The sequence below is a fragment of the Lepidochelys olivacea genome (genome assembly GCF_965140295.1).
Source record: "Lepidochelys olivacea isolate rLepOli2 genome assembly, chromosome: 10".
NCBI lineage: Eukaryota > Metazoa > Chordata > Testudines > Cheloniidae > Lepidochelys > Lepidochelys olivacea.
Genome location: NC_140420.1, coordinates 81,510,150 through 81,522,337, shown reverse-complemented (window position 1 = coordinate 81,522,337; position 12,188 = coordinate 81,510,150). Strand labels below are relative to the sequence as shown.

Genomic DNA, 12,188 nt, shown 5'->3' with positions numbered 1-12,188 from the left:
AAGTGTGGAATCCGAGTACTTTGGCACCTACGCTAGTTTCTAAATATTTTAATGGTGCTTTTGGCCAGTTAGATGATTTTTAGGAGAATTTCAAACGTTATTATATACATAGATATGTATGCACATTTATATATATACCTATGGGTGTGTTTGTGTAAATATGTACTATGTATATTTTTGGTCAGGACTATTTTCTTAGGGCAGTGAGCCAGATATTACACACTTTCTGGGTTCTAACCATAACCCCCCATAATCAAAAGTTTGAGAGGAAAGACTCCAGAATACTAAATTCTAGGGGGAGGGGGAGGAGTTTGATTTGTAATACTAAAAAAAGGTCAATGTGTGGGATCAAGCTTCTCTGTTCATTGTTCTCCCAGACCAGCAAGTTAATGGCAAGCGTTTCCTCCTCAAAGTTTGGCTCCTTTTAAAAATAACTCAATATCTTTCCACTGAGCGTGTGAACGGAATAAATAGCAGTGAGCTATCAAGCCTGACAGAATCATGTCATATAATTTTGCACAATAGCAATGGCTGAATTGCCACAACACTGTGGAAAACTCCTGCATGCAAGTTGTGCTTATGCTCGGTGGTGCTGGATCAGCGGAAATACCCAGCAATGGGCCACAGCGGGCCCTCATTGACGCCTAGGAATCTCCACCGAAGTCATTGGGGGTGCCTGGGTGTAGTGGAGGGCAGAATACACCTCCTTCCATATGGCTTTTGCCCTTGGTATAAAGTCGGTTTATATAGTTTTCAGTTGAATGAAGCCGAATTTTGTTAACAAGATATTGTTAAGGACATGTATAACTATGAGACCCTCACGTTGTAGGTAGGATGGGCGGTAGTCCATTCCCTGGAGGTGAACTGCACCTCATGGGGCAGGCCCTCCGCTAGTGTGAGTCGCTGTAGCTTCAGCTGGCAAAGCTGACCACCGTGACCGCTCGCGGGAGCAAAGGGTACGTAAAAATCCCATCACTAGGCATGGATGCACCTGCTTGGATAAAGTAAGAAGCGCACACCTCCCCTGCCCCAACACACACACACACACACACAGATTCACACACTTCCTCCTGCCCCAGCACACAAACAGACCCACCTCTCCCCACGTACGCATACCCACAAACACCCAACACACACGGAGACACACACCACCCCACATGCACACGCTTGTGTGCACACATGCACACACACATGGAGATGCACATCCCCCCCCCCCCCCGCCCCCCGGCACACATACAGTTTTGAGTCAAATACAAACTCAGTCTTTTTGAGATTCAGAAAAAAAGTTCTTAAAGGCCCACCTTGAAGGGAAAGAAAAGGGGGAATTCTTGTGAAGCCACAGCTCTGGTCTGTGGCTAAGGGGTGCATGGTGAAGTGCGAGGGCCAGAATCTCTTGTTCACAGAATATCAGGGTTGGAAGGGTCCTCAGGTCCAACCCCCTGCTCAAAGCAGGACCAATCCCCAATTTTTGCCCCAGATCCGAAATGGCCCCCTCAAGGATTGAACTTACAACTCTGGGTTTAGCAGGCGAATGCTCAAACCACTGAGCTATCCCTCCCCCCATTGTCCTCAGTGGAGTTACACCTGATTTACACAAGCAGGAATCTGGTCCAGTGGGTGAAATTTACTCTTGGGGCAAACCCACACACGAGCTAGACACCACTTCAGCCCATCAGTGCTGAAACTAGAGGTGCTGGGGGTGCTACTGTACCCCCTGGCTTGAAGTGGTTTCCATCATACACAGGGTTTACAGTTTGGTTCAGTGGCTGTCAGACTCCCCACTGTACAAATTGTTTCAGCTCCCCTGCTTCAACCCTCACTTTCCATCCTGTTCTGAAGGCTTAAGCAGGAGTTTTCATTGTGAGTTGAACCAAATCCTAATGTGTTTTGAAATTTTCAGTGAATCAGAAAATAAAATATAAAATTATTGCGGGTTGAAGGAAATGTTTTGTGGATGCCAAAAGGAAACACTTGTTTTGATTTCAAGACTTTGTTTACATTTAGCCCCCGGGGTGTAGTCTGGGAGTGTGGGACTGCTGTGCCCCCTGAACTCTCTCCAGCCTGGGCTGTCTCTCACAGGGCCTCGATAGTGACCAGCAGCAAACCCCGCCAGGCGCTGTGATCACTCAGCACAACTGCAAGTGGAGCCCCACGCCCAGCTAGATTGCATGAATGCGCTCAGAGCCACTCACGAATCACACAGAGAAAGGCACCAAAGCCAGATTGCTCCCAGCACTGTACCCCAGGAATATACCGTCTTGCACTTCTCAAGATGAGCAATACAGATTTATTAATTGGTTCACCACTTCATCAATCGATTGTGGACATACACCAGCCTTTGTCTTTACCAGTGAGTTTGTATGAACTGTGGGGCAAATCTGCTCAGGTTTGACAAACAATTAAACACATTTATTGACTATAAAAGGTTGATTTTAAGTGATAAGCAAGAAGTCAGAGTTAGTTACCAAAAGAAATAAAATATAAGCCCGCAGTCTTAACTCTCAATGCTATTAGACTGGGCAACATCTAGATTAAGCAGTTTTTTTTCACCCCACTGGATATTGCAGTCCTTAGTATACAGGTTGGTTCCTTAAACCTGGGCCAATCTCCTCTGTTGGAGTCTTGTCTTCTTCTCAGTGTCTAAGGGTATGTCTACACTGCCCACGTTACAGCGTGGCTGCGGCAGAGCTGTGACGTGGGCAGTGTAGACATGCTTTATCATCGGGGGAGAGCTCTCCCCGGCAATAAACAACCCCCACCCTGAATGAGGGGTGGCAGCTTTATTGCCAGGAGCGTGGTTCCTGGTGACAAAGCCTTGTCTGTACTGGTACTTTTCAGTGCTAAAAGTTTTTTTTCAGCCCCCTGAATAACTAAAGTTCTGAGGCTGAAAGTGGCAGTCTAGACCCAGCCTTAGTTGCTTGCACTGTAGGTGGGGGAAGGAGAAAGGCCAAGCATATGGCCACTCTGTCTGTTTTATACCCTCAGTCCTTGTGCTTGGAAAACACAAGTCCAGGCATGTCTGGGCGCATTGCTGAGGCTACGTCTACGCTAGAAACTTCAAAGCGCTCTCGCAGGAGCGCTTTGAAGTGTGAGTGTGATCACGCGTGAGCGCCAGGAGAGAGTCTCCCAGCGCTCCTGGTAATCCACCTCCATGAGGGGAATAGCTTGGAACCTGTCCACACTAGTGCTTTAAAGCACTCAAACTTTCTGCGCTCAGGGGGTGATTTTTCACACCCCTGAGCCAGCAAATTAGAGGGCAATAAAGTGTAAGTGTAGACAAGCCCTGAGTCTCCAGGCAAAGTTGAGCAATTCCCCTGGTGTGGCCTCATGCAGGTGAGTCATTGCATCCTAGCTCCCTTGCTGGACCATGGCTGTTGATGGGTTGATTGATCCCCCACCCGGGTGTTGGCTATTTTCCTTGCTGTTGCGTCTGGGGAGCTAATATCTGGCTGATTTCGTCCAACTTACAGCATGTTTTAGTGACCACCATACGACACAATTCTCAGAACTTAATGATACACACATATGGACAGAGAAATGACTTTCAGCAGATCATAACCTTTCCCCTGATACCTTACAAGGCCTGCTTTATACGTAAGATCACAATCATATATAAATGACAACTATGGGGGTTCCAGGATGCTCCCCCAAGGTACAGAATGTCACACACATTCCTTGTTCACCATCCAGAGGAGGCCCAGGAGACGTGCTGCTCAGCCACTCGGTGCCTCGCTCACCATCCGTCATCTTTCCTGCGCGCTCCTCCCATGCCTTCCTTTCACAGGGGTGTGTTGTCAATGCTGAGCAAAGGATTAAAAAGTTCTTCTCCCCTAAAAAAAACTTCCCTAGAGGCTTTGCTGTCAGATGTTTCAAATTAACCCATTTGTCTTTCATGTCTCCTCTCGGAAAATGACATCTCCTAACAATTGCAGTGCAGGCTCTGAAAAGAAAAGCAGCCTTTCGTCCAGACAGGTTAGACAGTGAAGGACTCTTGCATCAAATGTGTTTTTTTAATTTAAGGCGAGCCAGGGCTGATTCAATTGCCATTGCTTCGTCGAGCTGCTTCATGCCTCAGGCCAAGGGAATGCCAGACACAACTTTCCGCTTCCACACTCCAGACATATTTCTAGTCAAAATTGAAAGACAGGTGCCTCTCCCATCCCCCCCACACACTGGTGTTTAAATCAGAAGGGTATATTTTAGGTACTCTACACTGAATGGCAAGCTGGTAAATTAATTGGTATTGAGGGTTTGCTATAGTCGGCTTTACGCCATCCATCCTTCCCCCAAGTGTAGGAGGGTGCTTCTGCACATAGCAGGCAGATGGCCAAAGTGTGCTGCCTTCCGGCCGTCCCCAGCCAGCAAAGCAGCTTCTCAGGGACTTTTCTACCTGGTGAAACGGAGCGCAGCTCTTAAAGAAGCTGAAGTTACACCAGGGGTCAATTCAACCTTACATCAACTCCAGGATCAGGGCGGGGGAAAGTGTCTTAAATCTACCGTCCCCTCTACCCCAGGTCCTGTGCTGAGCAGGCAGGCCCTGGGTGCTTCACCCTAGGGTGCAACCTTCACACGTGATGATAGCGATGGCTGTCTTTACGCCTGCAGCGTCCTAAGTAAACTGGATTGATGTGGGAGGCTCCTCAGCCTTAGATGGCTCCAGCTTTTTAGTTGCAGAACCACTAGCTCCCTTTGACAATGTATCGTAACGATGCTGCACGTCATTAGCGAGCGAGCTCTTGTTCCAGCACTGTTTCGGTGCTCTGTAGAGGAGGACAGGTTTATATTCCCATTGGTCAGTGTCAGCAATTGTTGATCTTTCCCTCTTCCCAAAAGTCAACAATTTTTCCCCACTTCTTTTTAATCAAAATGGGCAGAAACGGGCAATTCAAAACATCTCCGTTGCACTTGTGACAAACTGGTGCCATGTTTTGCTGTCCTTTTGAGCTGGCACACAATACGAAACTATTATGCAATATTCTGATTGTGAATTATATTTGGGGCTTCTAAATCCATAATTAATCTTGAGTTACAGAGTCAAGTAACTTTTCAAAGCATAGCAAAGAGCGTCTGGTTAACATTTTTCACTCGTGCAAAGACAAAATTTGATAAAATGTTGAGGGTGGGAGAGTGGATTAAAGACCCCTTGGCAATAAGCCTCAATTTCCATAAAGAAAACAAAATCAAATCCTAACCATCCCATTAGAGTGAGTTGCACTGATGATGTGTTACTGGCAAGGTGGCCTTGTTCATGATCAAACACAGAGCACTAGCAGACTCAATCCGTTACAGCAGAAGAGAGCCAGTGGGCCAGCTTTTCAGTGCCTGCTAGGAACTAGCTAACAGAATTGCTTAAGCAGCCCTGTTGTTTGCCCCAAACCCAAGCCCTGTTTCCTTGCTATATACTTCACTGCTTATGGACCAGATGTCACCTAACCTTTGCACCAGTCTCCTTTGTTCCAAGTGAATGGGTGCAAGCAGCCTTCTCCCCTGTTCAGGGGCCAGTGCAGTTAAAATTCCTGCTGTCTCCTGACTGCTCCTAACAGAGGCCTTCTGGCCCTGTGTGTGTGCACTCCTCTGACTCTAATGAAAGAGGCGAAGCTGGCGACCCTGCTAGTCCCCAGCGACTGCTCCAGGAGCAGACATGACGTTTTCAGTCTGACTGTAACCGAAAAGGAGGGGGGAGAAGAGAGAAAATCTGCTCTGAAGATTTAGAGCCCTAATTGTGCTGATCTGGAAAAACAGCTAAAAGGCTCGCTCTTTCTCTACTACTGCAAGAGGCCGTCTTGGCTGCAGTCTTCTTGTGGTCTGGCTAGTACATGAGCGTGCTGATTCTTTTGGTGAAAGGGTACATGACTGCTCAGCATTCTTTAAATAGGGGAATAACATCTGCCCTCAGCTAGATCCATCCCAGGCTCCAAGCCTGTCCACCTGGCTGGAATTGCAGGGCAGAATCTGGCCATTGCTGGCTGGCCTATTTCCCATCTTTCCGTGTATATATTTTTTCTCTCTCATCTTTAGCCTTTCAGAATTGTTTCTCTCCTAAGGGGTGTATCGTTTTGTCGTTTTCAGCTGCAGAGGGGACATCAATCACAGCTGCCTTTTGGAGCATGCCCGATGTCAGTGTCTCGTCCATTTACCAGGCTGATTGATCCTAGCAAGGCTTCTTTACACGTGAACTGCCAACTGTCGGAGACCCACTCTGTGGCTATTCTCATACAGGAAAACACAGCCCTTGTCTTTATTCAGATCGATTTACTGTGCTGAATATTCCTTTTTTTCCCTTCTCGGCTGAATATTCAGCACACACTTGATTAATAGAGAACAGTCAGCATCCTTTGGAATCCTATCACATCCTGTCACTCAGATAAGGATGCAGATTAGCACCTCCTAGGAGTCAGCCTGTAACATGCTGAGTATGCTCCATATCCTCAACTCTTGGAAATCAATGTAACTCCATTGCAGACAATGAAGCACTGAAGACCCTGAGGTCTGGCCATTTATTTTTGTGAATGATTTAAGTTTTGCAGAAGATCTCCTCAGAATGATGGATCCCAGGTTACGCAGCTCTGTAAGATATGGGTGCAGCTGCACACACATAAACCCCACCAGCTTTCAGAAGAGACCAGTTTATCTCCATCCTTAGTTACTTGGGGTCTGATTCTCCTCTCACCAACATACCAGTTTTATACCAGGATAACGCCACTGAGTTCTGGAGAGTCACTCCTGATTCACGCCCATCTCAATGAGCAGAAAAGCAGATCCTCAGGTCCCTGTTCACTGACTTGGCGGAGCTACTGGCTATAGCAGATTACCATGGGGGGACGGGGAGAACAGCCAGGCATATGTCACATACCACAGAGAGTAAAAGGGAAATACCTTAGGGGCTCTCTTGTGCAGGGCTGTCCTTACCCATATGCAAAGTACACAGCTGCGTAGGGCACCAGGAAATTTGGGGCACCCTGGTGCTCCAGCCCATGCTCCGGCTCCTCCCCAGGGCCCCCACCCCCACTCCGCCCTGCCCCTTCCCAGCCCTGCCCCCACTCCTCTGAGGAGTGCAGCAGGGCCGGGGCTGCACTCACTGGCGGTGGGAAGTGCAGCAACCCAGTCCCAGCCATGCCACCGGTTCCCCCCTGCCCCCAAAGCCAGCCCCTCCCCACTCCGAGGAGGCCTGAGGCCCTCCCCCCTCCCACGGAGGCCTGGGGCCCATTCCTCCCCTGCCCAACCTCCCTTCCCCCCATGGAGGCCTGGGGCCCCACACCCCATACACCCCCGCCGGGGGGCTGCGTAAGGCCCCAGAATAGCTAGGGACAGCCCTGCTCTTGTGTGTGACATTCTGGCACATGATGCTGTCTTGGATTGCCTCTGCTTTCCCAGTTACAGATAGTATGTGGGTAATGAGTGGCTGGCTACCCTAGGGGGATGATGAGCAGCCCTGCATCCCACAGCTGTATCTTTGTGTTAATTCACACAGAAGCTCAAAGAATTCATTGATCGGGGGATATTTTCACTGTTATTGACCGTTGAACTCGGGCAAGGCAACTACTCCATCCCTGTCCATGCCTCCCAGATCTGCTATGGACTAAAGGACCAGTTGCCTGCAGGAGAAAAAAAGGGGATATCAAATTGTAAGCGTTCAGCAAAAGGAAACGTGTTCTGGATTCTTCCCTAGTGAAACCGGCAGCAGCTCATGTACAAATGGGTGTTCAGAATATGCAATGGACCCTGGCTCTCGGCTTTCCATTTTTCTTCTGCTTTTGCCGCTGGATTGACAGTATTTGCTGGGCACGTCTGACTCCTCATCTGTATCTGCCTTCCACGCCTGCAGTTAGCTACAGGCTGTGTAATCTCCTGTGTCCTGGAAAGGCTTTACATGTTCCCTTTTAAGTGAAAGGCCGATTCAACATTAGCAGCCCAAAGCAGTTGAATCTGTGTTTTGCAGGTCTGCTGCCGCTCCTGCTGCATGATACCAGGCTGCCTTCATTCTTCCTTAGGCTCCTGAAACAAAAACAAATCCGTCTTTTCCTAGCAAAGTGCAAAGTTAGCATTTTTTGACACTCAAGTTATAAATTCCCCTGCTGACATATGGAGGCTCCGGGAAAGGTTTGTCCTGTTGCATCAGATTCCATTCGACTTGGCTGAGAGAGTCCCCCGATGGAATGTAATCTCCTGTTATTTGTGTCTGTGAGTTCCGAGACCACGTTCCCATGGGTCAGGCCAGTCCTCATGACTACATGGCTATCGTTGTGTTTCTTTTCAGTTCCAATGCTCAGAGCTCCGGCCCCACCAGCAGAACGTCAGTGAGGGAGTGTGATCTCCTCTCAAGCAGTACACTAAAAACACCCCCTAGTCTGACGGCTGTGAGGTTGTTCATTTAAAGGGCCAGGCTCTCAAAGGCAGGCATGGTGACCATTCCGGACCTGTGCATGTAGACTAGGGAGTAGGACAGTGTATAAGGGCCTGTTTGTGTGCCCAGAGTCTTGGCGGTGCCCGCCGAGCGCGATCCTTTGAAAACTGGACATTTGTCACGCTAATGAAAGGTCCGTTCTCAGCCTGGTGCAGCAATGGCCCTAAACCTCTTTAGTAACACTTCTGCCGTGGCACCATGGCAGGCCGAACAGCAGGAATGTGCTGCGGCTGCAGTTACACCCTATCCTGCACCACCCTTCACTCATGCAGTGTCGGTCAAGCAGCTAAACCCATGGGGTCCAAAACCATCTCTGTGGTAGGAAAGGAGGCTCCAGGCCCTTCCAACCCTCACAGAGGTTAGCTGTGGGAAGCCCATTATGTGTTCATAAAGTTCACATCTGGATCACTTAGTGCTTGGGACCTAATGCCGTGAATATGATGCCATGGACTTGAAACATTCAGGGGCAGCTGGGTGAAATTCTGAATCTTGGTTATACAGGAGGAGAGACTAGATGAGCAAATGGTCTTTAAAAGGTATGAATCTGTGAACCCTGCAGAATAATATTAGCCACTGATAACAAGTAATGTGGAAAACCAGGAGTAGCAGCAGACCCCTCTGGAGAGGTGCTGGAGTCAGAGGTCAAGGTGTTGTTTCAAATCAGTGGGGGTGGCAGATGGAACCCCAGACCGGCAGCAGACTGAGCCGCTCAGCCCGCTGCTGGTCTGGGGTTCCGTCTGCCAGCCCCTGCCAGCCGGGGTCTCGGCCACCGGCCCCACTCAGGCCTCTGCTGGCAGTGGATTCTGTCCATCAATGTTCAGCGAGCCCCTGAGACATGCTTTGCATCGTGTTACTTTAGGGAGCGCTACAGTCAGGTGGTTTACTGTAATGTCTGTTTGTTGTAATGCTGTAGAACATGTGCCTTATTGAAGCGGGGGTGCTGAAAATGTTGTTGCAAGGTCCCTTCTCACAGGCTGCCTGCCTAATCTCCGGACCAAAGAGGCTCAGATAAGCTTTGCAGTAGCATCCAAACCAAATCTCTGAACTTTTATGGCTCTGCCCATCACTAATTTGCAGAGGCTTTGACACTTAGTGTTCAGTCTGTTCAGTGCAACACTATGCCTTGTGACTGTAATAGACAGGGATTTCCCTCGGCATACTCATCAGCACTTTGTCTTTTTATATATCATTACTCTGCAGAAAATCAGAGTGGCCTTTGTGTGCTTATAGAAGAGGCTATGCGTCAGAATTGCTGGGGTCTGTTCCCAGATTTTCCACTGAGACAATGTGTCACTTAAGCTTCCAGAGCCTCATCTGTAAAATGGGTGTACTAATTCTTTCCTACTTTCCAGACACATTCTGTGCGTTAATTAAAGTCTGTGAAATCCTTTCAAGTGAGAGTAAAACACTGTCAAATCAGATTTGCACAGGTGCAATGACTACACCTGGTGCAAGGCCTGATCAACATGGTAGCAAAGGTACCAGAAGCTCCTCAAGCCTTGTCTACACCAGGGCACCCACTGGCGTTGACACTAGTGCTATTCAGCCAGTGGTACAAGCAGTGGGGTTAATTTTGTTTTAATTCCTTAATATAGACACGGCCCTCAATTCAGCGGGCCTGATTCTGATGTCACTGGCAGCATTTTAAGTCAAGACTAACTCTGTTGTAGTCAAGAGAGTTAAACTGGTGTAAGGGAACTGGTATAACCATTCACTGCCGTTTGCAGAACTCCCATCACCTGAATATGCTGTTAGTATCATACCCCATTACAGGTGGATCCATTTTATCATATCTGACATTTCCCATTATATATGTGTGTGTGTGTGTGTGTGTGTGTGTGTGTTCGTGCATCTGTGTGTGTCCACTTAAAAAAGAAATGGGTGGAGGGATTGCTAAAACAAGCCTGCATTGCCACGGGCTGAATTAGGAGATGTGTTGCAGGAACGTACTATATAATTAGAACTATACATTCCAGTCTCAAACCCACTGTCACTAAGAACATCTGTTTAAATTACAATCATGTTTATGTTTCCTTTTGGGATGAGAGGGTTTGTTATAAAACAGGAAAAACACTGATCATTGCTTAGAAAAACAAACCTAGGTCTCCTGTTGGTTGTAAAAGATTAAAGGAAATATTCTCGTGGGTGACTTCCATTAAAATGACAATCCTCTCACACCATTGCTAATGGGTTTTTCCAGAGAACAAAAATTGCTCATTAGGAAGGTAATGCGAGACAGTGACAGACTGCAGAGAGTATGCCAGAGGCGGTCCTGCTCCAAAACCCAGGGCCTGAGCTCTCTTGAATGGTGGTCATGTTCAGACAGGCTGACCCACAGAGTTCAATACATATCTCTTATTGCTACAGCATGTATGTGGTGTAGGATCCGATAGAGGAGAACTAAGATCAACCTATCAAAGCAAGGCTTTACTTCATTCTGTCATTCTCGGGACAGAAGAGTTCAGCAATGACCCCATTTTCAGCTGCTCTCAAACCAACTTCCAGTTTCATGCAGCCGCTTTTCCATGTGCAACTTCTGCATCATCAACATAAGTAGGCATGCAGCCATAGGACTGTTAGGTGCCCAGCTGCTGAATCTGCACACGGGCAATGAATGTGTCTCCATCTTTGTGGGCACAATCCAGTGCATGCCTGCTGAATTGGAGGCTTGGGCAGTAGAGTGCCTTGTTAATACTGCCTGCATACCCAATTGCCCCTACCTACATGCTACATGCCCCTACCTACATGCTACCTGCTACATGCAGGTGTCAATGGGAATGCTGCACAGCGGAAGATAGAGGTACAAAAGGAGATGCAGATGATATTTTTAAAAAATGTAGATGGCTTTTTTCTCCCATTGACACACACATGTAACTGCCACTGGCTTCACTGGGAGTGATATGCGAGCATTAAGGGGAATCTACAGACCCAGGGTTTGATTTTCTGGGCTGGATTAATCCTCTGGCCCCTATAAAATAGGGGAACCAAGGTTTGCTCTGCTATGATTTTTGCTGTGCTGTGCTATGCTTTTCTAAAACAGCTACCTAAGTATAGCCAATTAACATGACTGAAGATACGGGTAATGCAGCCAGCAATGTTCAGTATAGTCCTGTACATTTGCCAGACCAAAATTATGGGATAGCCACAAATAGTGATGGTAGAGATGCCAAGACACTCTAAACTCTGATCTTCAGCTCAGCACAAGCTGGATTGCTGCTTTCTAACCGTCTGAGTCCCTCTCGGACAGATCATTCAATGCCAAAGGGTTTCCCTGTTCTTCTGTGTCTCTGACACAGTGTTTGTGTTTAGGTTTCAGATGGACATACTCCCTTGGACGTTTGGTTTTTTTGGATTGTCCCAGCTAGGCTTCCTGGAAAAGTGTTTAACCAGGATTATTTAGCAAAGGCTTTTCTGCAATACTCCTGCCATCCCAAGTGCTTGATGTTGTCTCTTTGTCAGGGCTAAGCTCTTCCCATATGCTCTCTGGGAGCCGAGTTTGTGTTGACAAGAAGTAACCCTTTGAGTGCCTGAATATAGGGCATCTAGTGTGAAATTCAGCACCTGTAGCAAGGGGCATTACAGAACTTTATCAGCCACGCTAATGCTTTGGGTCCCTTCTCCTTGTGCAGGGCAGCAAAGGAGAACCCTGTGGTCCCCACCCCAAACACCAGCAGGCACACGTGGGGCAGAAACCCACCCCACAGGAGGCTGATTCGTGTCACCGTGCAGTGAGCCAGTGGCACATCCTAATACTGTGGGAGCTGCTCTAGGGCTCACTTCTGCT

The 12,188-nt window shown here is 48.0% G+C and overlaps 1 protein-coding gene across 1 annotated transcript in view; it reads left to right on the top strand.

Annotated features, from left to right (window-relative positions):
- ITGA11 (integrin subunit alpha 11) overlaps positions 1-12,188 on the top strand; it is a 152,668-nt gene that overhangs the window by 37,372 nt on the left and 103,108 nt on the right. The window lies entirely within an intron of this gene.